The sequence below is a fragment of the Pristis pectinata genome, chromosome 18 (genome assembly GCF_009764475.1).
Source record: "Pristis pectinata isolate sPriPec2 chromosome 18, sPriPec2.1.pri, whole genome shotgun sequence".
Taxonomy (NCBI): domain Eukaryota; kingdom Metazoa; phylum Chordata; class Chondrichthyes; order Rhinopristiformes; family Pristidae; genus Pristis; species Pristis pectinata.
The window spans coordinates 37,066,831-37,083,073 of record NC_067422.1 but is presented as its reverse complement, the minus strand read 5'-3'; the positions used below and the strand labels follow the sequence as shown (position 1 = coordinate 37,083,073).

The 16,243-nt window shown below is 45.8% G+C and overlaps 1 protein-coding gene across 1 annotated transcript in view; it reads left to right on the top strand.

Moving 5' to 3' along the window:
• The window catches only part of evpla (envoplakin a), a 73,978-nt gene that overhangs the window by 9,732 nt on the left and 48,003 nt on the right, over positions 1 to 16,243 (top strand). The window lies entirely within an intron of this gene.

Sequence of the window (16,243 nt, the reverse complement as noted above, 5' to 3'; positions counted from 1 at the left end):
TATTGCTACCACGTCCTTCTTGTAGTGTAGCGGGGCATAACCGAGGTTTTGCATTGAGACATCCCATCTCTTATACTCAATGCCTCAGCCTACAAAGGCAAGTGAACCAAATGCCTTTGAGTTACCCTATCCACCTGCAACACCACTTTCAGGGAGCTATGTACTTGCACCCCAAGGTCTCCCTGCACATGAACATTCCTTAGGACGCGGCCATTTACTGTATATGTCTGATTAGTATTTGATTTCCCAAAGCACATTACCTCACACTTGTCTGGTTTAAATTCCATCTACCAACACTCAGCCCAGCTGACCTATGTCCTGCTGTATCGTTAGACAACCTTCTTCACTGTCTACAACTCTGCTGATTTTCATGTTGTCTGCAGATTTACTACCATATCCCCCTACATTCCCAACCATCATTTATACATATTACAAACAACAAAGGTCCCAGCACCGATCCCTGTGGTACACCATTTGTTACACATTTTCAGTCGGGAGAACGCCTGTCCACCACTACCCTCTGCCTCCGATCACCCGGTCAATTTTGGATCCAGTTTGCCAACACACCTCAGGTCCCTCATTCCTCAACCTTCTGGATCAGCCTACCATGAGGACCAAGTCAAAAGCCTTACTGAAGTCCATAGAATACACGTCTATTGCTCTGTCTTTGTCAATTTTCTTCGACTTTCTTAAAACATGAAGGAAATCTTAACAATAAAAAACAGAAAGAGCTGGACATGCTCAGCAGGACAGGCGACTCCTGTGGAGAGAGAGAGAGAGAGAGAGAGAGAGAGAGAGAGACCAAGTTAACATTTTGGGTCGGTGACCTTTCATGAGAACTGGGAAGAGTTAGAGATGTTTGAAGTTACTGAGGAAGTGGGTAGGGGCAGAGAGAACAGAGTGGAACGTTGGGGACGTTAGATACCAAGGCGGGAATGGCTGATTATCTGAATATCCAAACATTCGATATTCCAGTCTTACGTCTCACACTTACAGCATTCAGATTTGTTTCTGTCTCTTCTGGAACTGCCACATTTCACTCAGGTTTACATAGAACATGAACAGTACAGGACAGAAACAGGCCCTTTGGCCCACGATATCTGTGCTGACCAGGATAGCAATTTAAACTAATCCCATCTGCCTGTACATGATCCATACCCTGCCAATCCCTGCCTGTCCGTGTGTCTGTCTAAATGCCTCTTAAACGCCATTACCATGTCTGCTTCTACCATCTACCCTGGTAATACCTCCCCCTGGTTGGAATGTCGTCTCAGCTCCGAATGACAAGAGCTTGTATTTATATAGCACCTTTCACAGCCTTAAGGTCTCCCAATGCACATTACGACTATTTAAATGCTGTTGAATGAACAGCACTGTGATAATGCCCAGGAAATCTGTTCTTGCAGTGTCAGCTGAGGAACATACTCTGGTGCGAGTAAAGATGTACAGGCTAACGCAATCAGTACAAGTGGTTTAAATCGGCAATGTGAACAGTACAACTGCACTTGTCCCCTCCTGGGAATGTACATCACCCGAGGTCCCAGGGAGACTTCATCTGCTCTCCTTACATTCACAGGCCTTGGTTGAAGTTCTGATTGGAAAGGCAGAACCGCTGACAGTGCAGCTCTCCCCCAGTCCAGCATTAGGGCCTGGATCCACACTCTTATGATGAGAGTGTTGCTGATGGAGTCAGTGAAAGAGATGGCAAGCCCACATTAGGTGCTTGTCTCCATGTTCCTGGCCACTTTTTACAGCCCTGGTACCTGCTCATGGTAAAGATTGGGTGTCGTGCTGTCAATACTGACAGTTCATTCGCTGGGTTTGGTCGTCATTGGTTGGGGAGTGGCTATGATGATGCTTTTTGAAAGTCTGTGTGACCAACACCATGTCTTCCCTTCAACCGTTTGGTTCTTGAACCAACCTGCACAATCCTAATCACTACCTCAGCACAGTAACACTATGACCACTTTGACCACTTCGCACTACAATGAATTTTGTTTAGTTTTTGGTTCTAATTGTATTCTTTCTTGTACAATACGCATATAATTTATGTTTAATTTATGTTTTACTTCTGATTGTGGTGCCTCTAATGCTATGTGTCTGTGATACAGCTCCAAATAAGTTTTTCATTGCACCTGTGCACACATGTACTTGTGTATGTGACAATAAACCTGACTTGACTCGACTTGACTCAACTCTTTATTTGTGTTAGAGCTTTGTTACTGAAATAGGGAAGCAGGAATAGGTGGTGCAAGTAATAGCCTTTTGCCCCTTAGTCAGAAGATTTTCATGCCAGAAACTCATGAGCCAGGCTAACACTTCAGCATACTGCACTGTCAGAGTGCTAAATCCCACATGGGATTCAACTGAGTCCTAAGATAGACTCATAAGAAAAATATCTGGTCATTATTGCATTGGTGTTGTGGGATTGTGCTGTTTGTCTTTCTTCCCAAAAGCAGGTCTCCAATTCAAATCAGCCACATCATAAAACCAGTTAATGAGAAAGAACCAGTCAGTCAACTTTAATGAGTGGTGTACACTAGTTGCCAACTGTATTAACACAGTGTTTGGGCAATGTAAAGGTAGCATTGTGTGCCACTGGGGGCTGAGATCTTTGTTCAGCCAGATCTCCTGTGGTTCCATTGAACAAACTCTGGCTTGGAGGCTGAGAATCTTAAACAGAAGGGATATGAATCAAACGTAAGCCAGAATGAAACCGAGGTTAAGGGGTGTGATTGCGAGGATAATTACAAGCTTGGCTTGTAACCCCTTTAGTCTCAAAAGTTGAAGGGGGATCTGATCAAAGTATTGAAAATAGCACAGAGATTTGCTGGGATAAAGTCGGAGAGACTTCTTCCTCTGGTACACCTTTCAAAATGTGCAGGAAACCAAAGCCTCTAAACAGGATGTAAAATATCCCTTTGCATTATTTTGAAGGGATGTAGGAGTGTTCTTACTGATAACTGGACTAATAATTATTCTGTTGGCAACAGCACAAAACAAAAAGAACAGATGATCTGGTCGTCATCACTTTGTGGGATATTGCTGCTTGCAATTTGTCTGCCTTGTTTCTTGTCTTACGACAGTCATTACATTTCACAAGTTCCACAGTGGCTGTGAAGGACTTGAGGCGTTCCCAAGGTAGATTAATGCAAATCTTTCTTTCTCACTGAACCTCTCCTTCCATTCACTAATTACTGGCCCTAATAAACATATTGCAACACGCCCAGATACTGGCGGAGAAGGAATCTCTTTTGCAATCAGTGATCTCTGGGTGTCACTGAACAAGCCTGGATGGATGGGGCAGCCACATATCAGTCACTGTGTCATTGATGGAAGTTGTCTTGTTTGCCTTTGACGGGAATTTTCAAATGTTGGCCGTTCATCCAGCCAGTTGTTACCAGTCAGGGTCTGTGTGCAGCCAACACTCAACAAACGTAGCCCCACTGGAACCACACTATCAGCTGCTACATACTTACTGCCTACAACACAGAAGGTGATTTATTGTCCCATCGTATCCATTCTAACCCTTCTTAGTTCCCTGCATCCCTACAACTTGTTCACTCACACATGCCCACCAACTCCCCTTTGATTTGCTTGCCACTTACCCATATCAAGGGGTAATTTATTGTGGCCAGTTAACCTGTCAGCACGTCTTTGAGATGAACCCACACGGAAACAAGGGGAACGTGCAAACTCCACACAGACAGCAGCGGAGGTCAGGATTGAACCTGGATCACTGGAGCTGTGAGGCAGCGGCAGTAACTGCTGTGTCACTGTGCCACCCCATGCTGCCTCCGCTGTGACCTGTAATGACGAAACTGCAAACAAAACAGCGTCAGTGCCTGGTCGGTTATGGCAGGGTCGATGCAAGGACCAAGCCTCCATGCTGAATAGCAATAATTAATGCACTAATTTATTAAACCTCATTGTTCATTCCTGTTCAATATGCAGAACTGAATTCAGTAATTAGTGCCAAACCTTACCATTCATCCTCTCCAGTTCTTTGGGATTGTGCCTTGTGGTTATTTTAACTGGAACTGAGGCTCTGCTTAACCAAAAATAGAGCATCTTCTAAGTCAAGTTCAAGTTTACACAGCATGACCCCACTTCTGGGTTGAGCCATTGTTACTATGAACTCAATAATGATGATGCTGTTATAATTCTGTTCTTTCTTGTATAAGTTATGTTTAACTTGTGCTTTTCTTGTGAATGTTGTGTCTCTAACGCTCTGTGCCTGTGATGCTGCTGCAAGTAAGTTTTTTATTGCACCTGTGCACACATGTACTTGTGCAAATGATAATAAGCTCGACTTGACTTGACTTTGTGGTTCACGCCAATCCATGACTTGTGTATATGGAACTTCTCCAACTGTTTGACAGCAAGTCGACAATTTATGCACATTTATATATGCCTTAAGAAACCCCCAGAGTGCTTGAAAGCCAGTACAGTATTTTTGAGGTGTCTTCAATACCAGAGTGTTGGAAACACGAATCAATGGATTATCCTACAAATATTTAATCAGACTTGATGATTTACTGATATAGCTTGAGGATAAATATTGATCAGGACATTGAGAAGATTGATGATTTTGTTCAAAATAGTGCTGTGGAACATATGGCCTAACACCTCACATGGTAGTGGCAACACAGTGATGTAAATTGATAAATTGTATGATTATTGTCACATGTACCGAGGTGCAGTGAAAAACATTGTTTTGCATGCCATCCATACAGATCACATCACATCAGTGCATCGAGGTAGTACAAGGGAAAACAGTAATGGAATACAGAATAAAGTGTTACAGTTACAGAGAATGTGCAGTGCAGGCAGACAATAAGGTGCAAGGCCATGACGAGGTAGATCGTGAGGTCAAGAGTCCATTTTATTGTACTAGGGGACCGTTCAATAGCTTTCATTAGTGTTGAAGTATTGGTGCAAAACGTAGAATTGATTGATAACAGTTGGATGAGGAGGTTTGAAGACATACAGATGAGTGAGTTACAGGGGGAGAGTGTGCAGGCTGACGTTCCGACACAACAAGGCTGCAATGCAGAGGACATTTGTGTGGGTGACTGTATTAGAAAAAGGTTCGGTAGCATCCCTCGTTCCCATGCAGTGCAAGTGACAAATATCTGAAAGTTCCTTCACTGATGGCGAACACTCAACCAATCGCAGGACTCGAGGTTACAGTGGGATGGAATTCACACCACAAAGCACGTGCTGTTCTCAATGATATTTACACATCCAATATATCACACTGCTTTCCCTTGGTAAAAAGCACCACACCCACCATATCAATAACTGAGTATATATTAGATTGTTTCATAAATTAACCATTAATGTATAAAATAAAATTATATAAGTAATTAATTCTTGACATGCATTTTTTCGGTCAATTACGATGGACATAGCAAGACATAAAGCTAATGGTTTTCTAACTCTTTCAACACACTACAACATAAACTAAACTTAACAATTCTTACAGTATGTACCCTGGCTACTGATAAACTCAATGATTATTTCCATGAAAGGTTTCACATATACCAAAGACCACATCCTAAGACGTTAACGTAACCATAAATAACCATGAATCTGTATATACATGCGTTCCTAAACATTAGTTGTAATTCCCAAACTTAACACATCCCATTAACAACGCCAGTAGTTAGCATTAGATATTGCTTCTAAATTATTCCTAAATGTTCTCGAACCCAGTCACAACAACTTCTAAAATAATTCTTCATGTTTCCCATCTCCTTGCCTGCACACACACTCTGTCTAAAATCACAACTCTCACTGGCTCTATATGATGCTGGGGTCTGCCTGTTGTAGCTGTGTAGTTCCCGTGTCTGATCTTCTGCCTCTAGATGGTATCCAGGCCACATTACTCACTCATCACTCTTCTGGGTCTGACTACCGCACCCTGGTTACAGTGCACTGAGCCAACGTAGGTGCATCCAGGTCTGAGGAAACCTTACAGTGGAATCTTTGGATCTCTAGGTGTCTCCACTGATCGCACTCCTCCCCCAGCTCAGTCTGAGCCCAGTTCAGCTGCTTTGTGAACAGGAGTCTGACTGGCACCAGGACCTGGGCAGCCTCCTGCACCACAGCACCCCAACCCTACCGATGACTGTGGTCTTGATACAACACCCACATTGAGCTTCTCGTTTGCCATCTTCCCAGTGGTCTCTACAATTGGACAATAGGCGTCCCAGCACTCTGGTGAACTGGCTGCGTTGTCTCACCTAGAGTTCCCTTGCTCCTGAGAGCTGCTTGAAGAAAGCAAGACCACTGTCCCCACCAAACCGTAGCACAAGAATACTCATCAAGAACTGTTCATCCCTCCAGGACATCCTCTGTACTGTAGCTCTGTCCTGGTACAGTGCTCAGTGATATCTCCTTTTGACGCCGTGGTGGTCTCTGCCAATGCTTCTACCAGGGACACCTCCTGGCATTGCACTGCAGGATTTTCTGCCACAGCAGGAGAAACAAGGTGCAGACACTCAACATTACATCACAGCAAACCCCCAAACTTTGACAAACTTTCGCAGTTGTTCTGATGCCATGGAACGTATATCCCGTTCTGTACATTGGTCCTGTCAGCTGGAGACTCACGTCCCTATCAACACTGCCTTCCTGAGGACTACAGAAGGGAGGTCTGTCCGATGATGAGTAAACCTATGGGCCATCTCCAACGCTCACTCTGAGCATCCCACCTTTTCCATACATGTGACTCTCACCCTTCCCTCTTCTGGTACTCAGCCGACTTACTGTTTTCCTACCAAAGGTACCAATATGATTCAGCCCCTGTGAAGGAGACCATCATTACCCTCTCCCTGGGCTTGGTCCCTGCTTGCCCTCGGCGTTGTGCTCTGAGCGAAACTGTCTCATGCTCATCAGCGCCATTTCCATTGGGGCTGTTGCTCTGACCATTCCTTGACTGTCAGAGCCAACATATGGAGTACAATGTCCGATCTGTAAAGGCCCACCTTTGATCCAGACCCTTAAATCATGAGGACACATCTGTCCACCGTCACTACTGACCTCTGCCTGCACATATCCATGGTGTAACTCATAAAAATCTCCAGAGGCACTGGATTACACCTCCACCTATTCCATGTACAGAGTAAATGGCTCGCTCTTTACCCACTCACCTACATTCTGCCTTGTCTGCCACACACCATCATCACCTCTCCACTAGTGAACCCTGTTCTCCTTTCCCTCACAGCTGGTTACTGGATTGAACATCCCAGCCTCATCACCAGTCTAGTGTCAGTAGATTCTCCCTGCCATTCAGTAGGGCAAGTTACCAGGATAAAGCTTCTACTCAAACACTCTTTAATGATGGTGAGCAACGCCTCGGTGGCTGATGCAACAATGTATCAGACGTCATACCACATACAAAATGTGACCTACAATCAAAAAAGGAGGGAGGGAGATAGGGAACTGCAGACTTGTTAGCCTGACATCAGTGGTGGGGAAAATGCTGGGATGTATAATGAAGGATTTAATAATAGAACTACTTGAAAAGTGTAAATAGGATCGAGCAGAGTTAACATGAAGTTAAGAAAGGAAAATCATGTTTGACTAACCTACTAACTTACTGGAATTCTTTGAGAATGTGCTGAGTAGGGGGAACTAGTAGGTGTGGTATGTTTGGATTTTTAGAAGGTTTTGATAAAGTTCCACGGAGGAGGTTGGTCAACAAGTTTAGAGCACACCGAATTGGAGGTAATGTAGATGAGAAACACGATGACGCTGGAGGAACTCAGCAGGCCAGGCGGCATCCGTGGAGAAAAGCAGGCGGTCAACGCTTCGGGTCAGGACCCTTCTTCGGGACTGAAGATAGGAAAAGGGGAAGCCCGATATATAGGAGGGAAAAGCAGAGCAGTGATAGGTGGACAAAAGAGGGGAGGCGGGGTGGGCACAGGGTGGTGATAGGTAGATGCAGGTAAGAGATAGTGATTGGCAGGTGTGGGGGAGGAGGGGAGAGCAGATCCACCGGGGGATGGGTCAAAGGTAAGGAGAAAAAAAAGGGGGCTAGAAAAAAGAGAGATAAGTGAGGATAGGGAAGAAGAAGCGTGGTTTGGGGGAGTTGTGGTGGGGGGTGTGGTTAGTAGGGATTACTTAAAGTGGGAGAATTCAATGTTCGTGCCATTAGGCTGCAAGGTTCCAAGATGGAAAACGATGTGCTGTTCCTCCAGTTTGCGCTTGGAATTCTCCTGGTTAGTGGAGGAGGCCGAGGACTGACATATCAGTGATAGTGTAGGAGGGGGAGTTGAAGTGACTGGCAACGGGGAGATGCAGATCGCGGTTACGGACAGAGCGCAGGTGTTCTGCAAAATGGTCACCTAGTCTGCGTTTGGTCTCACCGATGTAGAGGAGGCCACACGGAGCACCGAATGCAGTAGATGATATTAGGGGAGGTGCGGGTGAATCTCTGTCTCACCTGAAAGGACTGTTTGGGTCCCTGGCTGGAGGTGGTGTAGGGGCAGGTGTTGCACCTATGGCGGGGGCAGTGGAAAGTTTCCGGGGTGGGAGCTGGATGGGTGTAGGACGGAGGAGTGAACGAGGGAGTGGTGGAGAGAGCGGTCCCTGCGAAAGGCAGGAAGGGGTGGGGAGGGGAAGATATGCTTGGTGGTGGGGGTATCGTTGGAGATGGCGGAAGTGGTGGAGAATGATGTGTTGTACTGTACTGACGTGGATGGAGAATTGGTCATCAGACATAAAGCAAAGAGAATAAACAGACCTTTCTCAGGTTGGAAGGTTGTGACTAGTGGGCTACTGAAGGGATGTGCACACAGCATACGCAAGGATATAGTTAGCTACTCTGGGGATATGTGCTTGGGCTTCAGCTATTCACAACATTTATCAGTGATATTGGATGTTCTACCTCAGCCATTTCCTTCCACTATCTCCATGTCCTTTTATTAATATCCAGAAATCTGTTGATCTCCACTTTGAATGAATTTAATATTAGCTGTGAAGTAAAACTGAAGTTGAAGGTTAACAAACTCACACACACTTCATGATAAGAACCAATGGGTGTCATTCTGAGTTTGAGGTTTGTCACTGTGCTGGTGAATTTTTTTCATCTGTGCTCTTGATGTGGCCCTTGGTGGCAAGACTACGTTTACTGGTTGTCCCTAATTGTTCTTAGGAAGACAATGGTTGTGAACTGTCTTCCTTTACCGCTGCAGGCCTTGTGCTGAGGGCTCTTCGAGAGTGGCCTAGGGCAGGGACTATAAAGATTCTGACCAGGTGACAACAAAAAACAGTGCTATAACTCTAGAGCAGTATTATAGACAGCAGTTGCAGTGGGGGCACTTCCCTGCACCAGCTTCCCCCGTATCTATAGCCGGTGGAGGTTTGGGAGATGCAGCAGGAGGAGCCTTGGTGAGGTAGATTGTCTTGATGATGGACCCTGGAGCCACAGTGTGGTGGGCTTCTTCATGTTGAACAATACTAGGAAGAAGCACTGGGAGTGGCAGGGACACAGACTGTACTCTGGGTGGGGGACTTCACCAGGAGGGTTTGGGAACACCACCGCTGACTGCTGTAGTTACCTTTCCCTCACTACCTGCCACTGAACCAGTCTAGGCTTGGCCAGCTTGGTGGTGTTACCAAGCCTTCTGGTGTGGTGAAGTTTAAGTCTGGTCAGTGTGTTGGGTCTGAGGTTCGATTAGTGGGTTGGTAGCTGAGGTTCTATCAGGTTGTCGGGTCTGATGTCGGTCAGTGTGTTGGGTTGGAATTTGGTTAACGTATTGAGGTCAAAGGTTGGATAGGGTTTTGGGGTCAAAGGTCAGTCAGTGTGTTGAGGTCTGTGGGTTTTGGAGTCAAAGGTCAGTCAATGTGTTGAAGTCTAAGGTTGGTTAGAGTGTTGGGGTGAGTTCACTCATTTTGTTGGTCTTGGACTGGTCAGTGTTTTGGGTCTGGTGTTCAACTGGTGTTTTTGGATCTGAGGTCTGTCAGTGTGTTGGGTCTGGGGTCAGTTGGTGTGTTGAGTCGGAGTTTGGTTAGTATGTTGAAGTCCAAGGTCAGTCAGTGCATTAGATCTGAGGTTTGATCAGCGTGTTGGGGTCTGAGGTCAGTCAGCTTATTGGGTGTGAGGTTAGGGTGGTCCCTGCGGAAGGTGGAAAGGGGTGGGGAGGAGAAGATGTGGCTGGTGGTGGGATCACATTGCAGCTGGAGGAAGTGATGATGGATGATGCGCTGGATGCGGAGATAGTAGGGTGGAAGGTGAGGAACTCTATCTCTGTTCTGTTTGAAGGGAGGTGGGGTGAGACCAGGTCCAAGAAACAGAGCAAATGTGAGAAAGGGCTCCAGTGTTTTGGGTCTGAGGTTGGTCAGTTTGTTGTGGTCTGAGCTTGAATCAATGTGTTGGGGATTCAGTCATTTTGTTGAGGTCTGAGTTTGTTCACTGTGTTGGGTCTGAGGTCAGTCAATGTGCTGGGTCTGAGGTCAGTCAATGTGTTGGGTCTGAGGTCAGTCAGTGTTTTGTGTCTGAGGTTCAGTTAATGTGTTGGTTCTGAGGTCCGCTCTCTGTGTTGGGGGTTGTGGTCAGTCAAGTGTTAGGTGTGAGGTTTTGTCAGTGTGTTGGGTCCGACGCTTGGTCAGAGAGTTGTGTCTGACGCTTGGTCAGTGTGTTGGTGTCCTCGGTCGGTCATTGTGTTGAGTTCTGATGTCAGTCAGTCTGTTGGGATCTGAGGTCGGTCGTGGTGTTGGGCCTGATGTCAGTCAACGTGTTGAATCTAAGTTTCGGTTGGTGTGTTGGGGTCTGATGTACAGTCAGTATGTTGGTTTCTAAGGTTAAAGTTAAAGTCAAAGTCAAGTTTATTGTCATCTGCACAAGTCCATGTGTGCACAGGTGCAATGAAAAACTTATTTTCAGCAGCATCATAGACACAGAGCATCAGATACACAACATACACAAGAAAAACATAAATTTTACATAATTTTACAAGAAAGAACACAATTAGAACAAAAAAAATGTCCATTGTAGTGCAAAGTGATCAAAGTGGTCACAGTGTTGCTCTACTGAGGCAGTGATTAGGGTTGTGCAGGTTGGTTCAAGAACGGAATGGTTGAAGGGAAGGAGCTGTTCTTGAACCTGGTGGTGTGGGACTTCAGGCTTCTGTACCTCCTGCCCGATGGGAGCTGTGAGAAGATGGCATGGTCTGGATGGTGGGGATCTTTAATGATGGATGTTGTCTTCTTGAGGCAACGCCTCCTGTGGATACTACCCATGATGGCGAGGGATGCGCCTGTGATGTATTGGGCTCAGTCCACTACATTCTGCAGCTTCTTACATTCCTGTGCATTCAAATTGCTGTACCAGACAGTGATGCAACTAGTCAGGATATTTTCAACAGTACATCTGTAGAAGTTAGAGTGTTCAGTGAAAAGCTGAACCTCCTTAACCTTCTAAGAAAGTAAAGACGCTGGTGTACCTTCCTTGCGATTGCATCTATGTGCTGGGCCGAGGACAGGTCAACTGATATGTTAACACTCAGGAATAAGGCTGCTGACTCTTTCCACCATTGGTCAGTGTGTTGGGTCTGGGATCGGTCAGTGTGTTGGGTCTAAGGTTCAGTGAGTGTGTTGGCATCCGAGTTCCATCTATGTGTTGGTTCTGATGTTCAGTCAGTGTGTTGGATCTGAGATTCACTCAGTGTGATGAGTTTGAGCTCATTCAGCGAGCTGGGTCTGAAGTTTGTTCAATGTGTTGGGTCTAAGGATCAGTCATTGTGTTGAGGTCTGAGGTTTGTCAGTGCTCTGGGTCTGATGTTCAGTCAGTGTGTTGGAAAAGGAGGTTTGGTCCGTCCAGATGAAGGGTGTCGACCTGAAATGTTGACTGTCCCATTTCCACAGATGCCTGACCCGCTGAGTTCCTCCAGCATCTTCTTTATTGTTCCAGGTTCCAGCATCTGCAGTCTCCATTGTTTCCATTGGTCAGTGAATTAGCGGTTGAAGTTTGGTGATTGCCTTATCTATTGATGTTATTTCATTGTGTTGGAGGTGAAATTTATTCAATGTGCTGCTGTCTGAGGTTCAGTTAGTGTGTCGTGTTTCTGACGGTGTGTCCAGTGTCAGAAAGAGGACTTCAGAGCTTGAAGCCAGGAACTTGAGGCTCGGCAGTGGGCTGTGGGATAGCAGTGCCCTGAGATCTCTTCCCTTTCTCCCTCCACTCGCTCACCTCTACCCAACTGGACAACCTCCGCCTGGGCAGGGTTTGCCCTTTACCATATACATGGGCAGGAGGAATTGGGGAAGAAAGATGCTTTCCAGACCAGCAAGTGAAAAACAAAGGAAACTTGCAGATACTGGAATCTGAAGCAATAGAAATGCTGGAAGAACTCAGCCGGTCAGGCAGCATCTGTGGAAAGAGCGACACAAGAGACTATAAATGCTGGAATCTGGAGGAACAGAGAATCTGCTGGAGAAACTCAGGACTGATGCAGGGTGTTGACCCAAAACGTCGACGGTTCCTTTCCTCCCACAGATGCTGCTCGACTCACCGAGTTCCCCCAGCAGATGTTGCGGAAGGAGAAACCAGTTAATGCCTTGGGTCGAAGACCCTACATCAGATATTGGTTTGTGTAGGCAACCAGCAGGAAGACAGGACAATGGATGGGACTGGAAGGGCAAGAAGGGGAGACAGGGAGAGTGTATTGTGAAGAAGGGGGGAGGAGAAGGGGTAAGTAATGACAGCAAAGTGGCAGGGCCATTAAAGGGGGAACTGGACGACAAAGAGAGAGGATGGGACAGTTTAGGGCATTGAATGCTACCGAGAGGAAGAAAAGGCGTAAGTGAATTGAAGGCGCACTGCCTCCCTTGATGTGATAGTTTGATCTACTCTTTGAATGGGGAATCCCACTCAATTTTTCTTTTATTTCGATGGGTGTTGTGAAATACAAAACGTTGAAGATGACCTGGAGTGTCTTCCTTCCAACACCTTTCCCCTCAAAACGCTCCAGCGACACTTTCGGCATTTGGATTTCACGTTTTGTTTTCTGTAGAACTACGCATTGGACCAATGTGTTGGTGATGACCTTCCTGCTGCATTACAGCCTTCCCTCATCTCAAATAATCTAACCCCGTCAGCACGAGTTGGGGAAGCAAAGACACTCAGAACTTGGGGATCTGGAACTCACAACATGGTGGAGGCAGAAACATTTCTGAAGTATTTAGGTCAGGACTAGCTTGGCTACAGACCACAACTGTTTGTCAGATCATGAGGGGCACAGACAGTTTGTAAAATCACTAGGGACATATATAAGGTGGATGGTCACAGGCATTTCCCCAGGGCAGGGGAGTCTAAAACTAGAGGGCATAGGTTTAAGATGAGAGGGGAAAGATTTAAAGGGAACCTAAGTTTTTCACACAGAGGGTGGTGGGTATATGGAACGAGCTGCCAGAGGAAGCGGTAGAGGCGGGTACAATGACAATGTTTAAATGACATTTGGATAGGTACATGGATAAAAAATGTTTAGAGGGATATGGGCCAAATGCAGGCAAATGGGACTAGCTCAGATGGGCACCTTGGTCGGCATGGATGAGTTGGGCTGAAGGGCCTGTGTCCATGTTGTATAACTGTGGCTCTATATGACTGGAAAGAAATGTCATAAATAAGCTTACAGACATACGAGTGAGGACTACTGGCCTGTCAAACCTGCTCTGTCATTTCATATACAGTAATGATGGTTGATCTAATTGTACCGTGAACCCCACGTTGCTGCCTTCCTGCAGTAACGTCTTACCCCCTCGTGTATCAAGTATCATCTACCTCTGCCTTAAAAAATACTCAAACACTCCACCCTTCGAGGAAGAGTCTTAAAGACTCGCTGCTCTCTGAGAGAAAAAAATTCGCTTCCTCTGTCTTGAATAGGCAACCCCTTAATTTTAAACAATGACCCTGGTTTGAGATTCTCCCAGAAGGGGAAACATCCACTCCACATCCACCCTGTCAAGACACCTCAGGATCTTATATATTTCAAGCAGGTCACATCCCATGTTTTTAAACCCCAGCAGGTGCAAACCTACTTAGTCCAACCTTCCTTATAAGACAACCCATCCATTCCAGGGATGACCGAAAAATTGGTTCAAGTCCTTCTCTACATAAATTTCTGTGATTCCATAGTTTTCTGTTCCTTCTTCCCTCTTGTACTTACCTGGTTCTCCAATCAGTGCATCAATACCATTTGCTCCAAGTACTCCCTGTTGTGGCAAGTTCCACATTCCAATCATTCTCAGGGTAAAGAAATTTCACCTGAATTCCTTACCAGATTTATTAGTGACTACCTGATAATTATGGTTACTAGTTCTTGACTCTTCACAAGGACTTTCTCCACCTTTGAAATAATGTGTTCCTTGTAGTGAAAGGCTCATGTTTCACTAATCATGGGATTGTAATCAAGGCCAGTTCTGAGGCGCAGGCATTTTTGAGGCATGTGAGAAGTTCATGAAACCCTTCACCCCGTTACCTAGGTTGACACTGCGAATGTACTGAGAGTCATGGAATCACGGGAGGCCAGCTGGCCCATCCTTGTGTTGACTTTTTGGAGGGTACAATGGCATGGTGGTTCAATTACTGGACCAACAGTCAGAGTGTAGGACCATTGATCCAGAGGCATGAGTAGGAATCTTACCACAATAGCTTGGGGAATTTAATTTTAAGTAATTAAGTGCATTCCGAACTGAAAAAGAAAACTAGTCTCAGCAACATTAACCATGAAACTACTGGATTGTTGGAAAACCCATCTGGTTCACTGGTATTCCTCTGGGATGGAAATCTGTCATCCATCTGACCTCCAGGGGGCTCCAGATCCACCAATGTGGTTGACTCTTAACTGCCTCCTCAGTTCAGGGGCAATTAGGATGGACAATAAATGCTGGCATTTCCTGTAAAAGAATAAATAAAATCACACCATTCTCACATCACTTCCAACTATCTGTAACCCATTTAAGTTCCTCAACATAAAACATCTGTCCATCTCCCCTCTATTTAATTATGGAATCAGATTCCGTCACCTTTCCAAGTTAGGGTGTTCCAGCTTCTGATAGCTCTCTGAATGAAAGGGCTCTGACTTCCCCTCTCGCCCTGTAGGTGGTTAGTGGAGCCTCCGCTTCACAGTGCCAGAGACCCAGGTTCACTCCTGACCTTTGGTACTGTCTGTGTGGAGTTTGCAGGTGACCGTGTGGGTTTCATCTGAGTTGGTAGGTTAACCGGTCTCTGTAAATGACCCCTAGTGTGTAGATGATTGGTAGAATCTTGGGGAGGGGGGATAGAGAAGGGGTGGATGATAAGATAAGATAAGATTTCTTTATTAGTCACATGTACATCGAAACACATCTTTTGCGTAGAGTGTTCTGGGGACAGCCCGCAAGTGTCACCACACTTCCAGTGCCAACATAGCATGCCTACAACTTCCTAACCCGTACGTCTTTGGAATGTGGGAGGAAACCAGAGCACTCGGAGGAAACCCACGCAGACACGGGAATAACGTACAAACTCCTTACAGACAGTGGCTGGAATTGAACCCGGGTCGCTGGCGCTGTAAAGCGTTATGCTAACCGCTACACTACCATGCCTATGGGGAGAATAAAGTAATGGGATTAATGTAGGATTAGTGTGGGACGCATGACTGGCATGGACTCAAGTGGGCTGAAGGGCCTTCTTCTGTGCTATAAGTCTCATGACCTATGACCTCTTCCTAAAAATTTGGTTTAGTGACCGATTTACCCACAGGAATGGTTTTACCTCACCTGCTCTATCAGAACCTCCCATCCTCGTAAGCTCCAAGGAGAACAGAGCCCCTTTTTCCGTCCTCTTCACAAAACTAAGGATTGCGTGTCATTTTGTGGAGTTAACATTGTCCTACTGAGAGTAGAGGAGCTTATGGGAGATTTAATATTGATGTTCAAACATCACGAACCGCTCTGTGGTGGTGAATGTTATTTTCGGTAGACAGGTCAATAACCCGAGGATATCAAAATGGCAATTGTAACATGGAATGCGATGCCAGAAATGACGGGGAAATAGATGAAACAGAGACATAAGAACAGAAGAAATAGGAACAGGAGGAGGCCATCTGGCCCATCGAGCCTGCTCTGCCATTCAATAAGATCATGGCTGATCTGGCCGTGGACTCAGATCCACCTACCTGCGTTTTCCCCACAACCCTTCATTTCCCTACAAAGCAAAAATCTATATACTTTCAAAGGGATTGTACAAATGAAG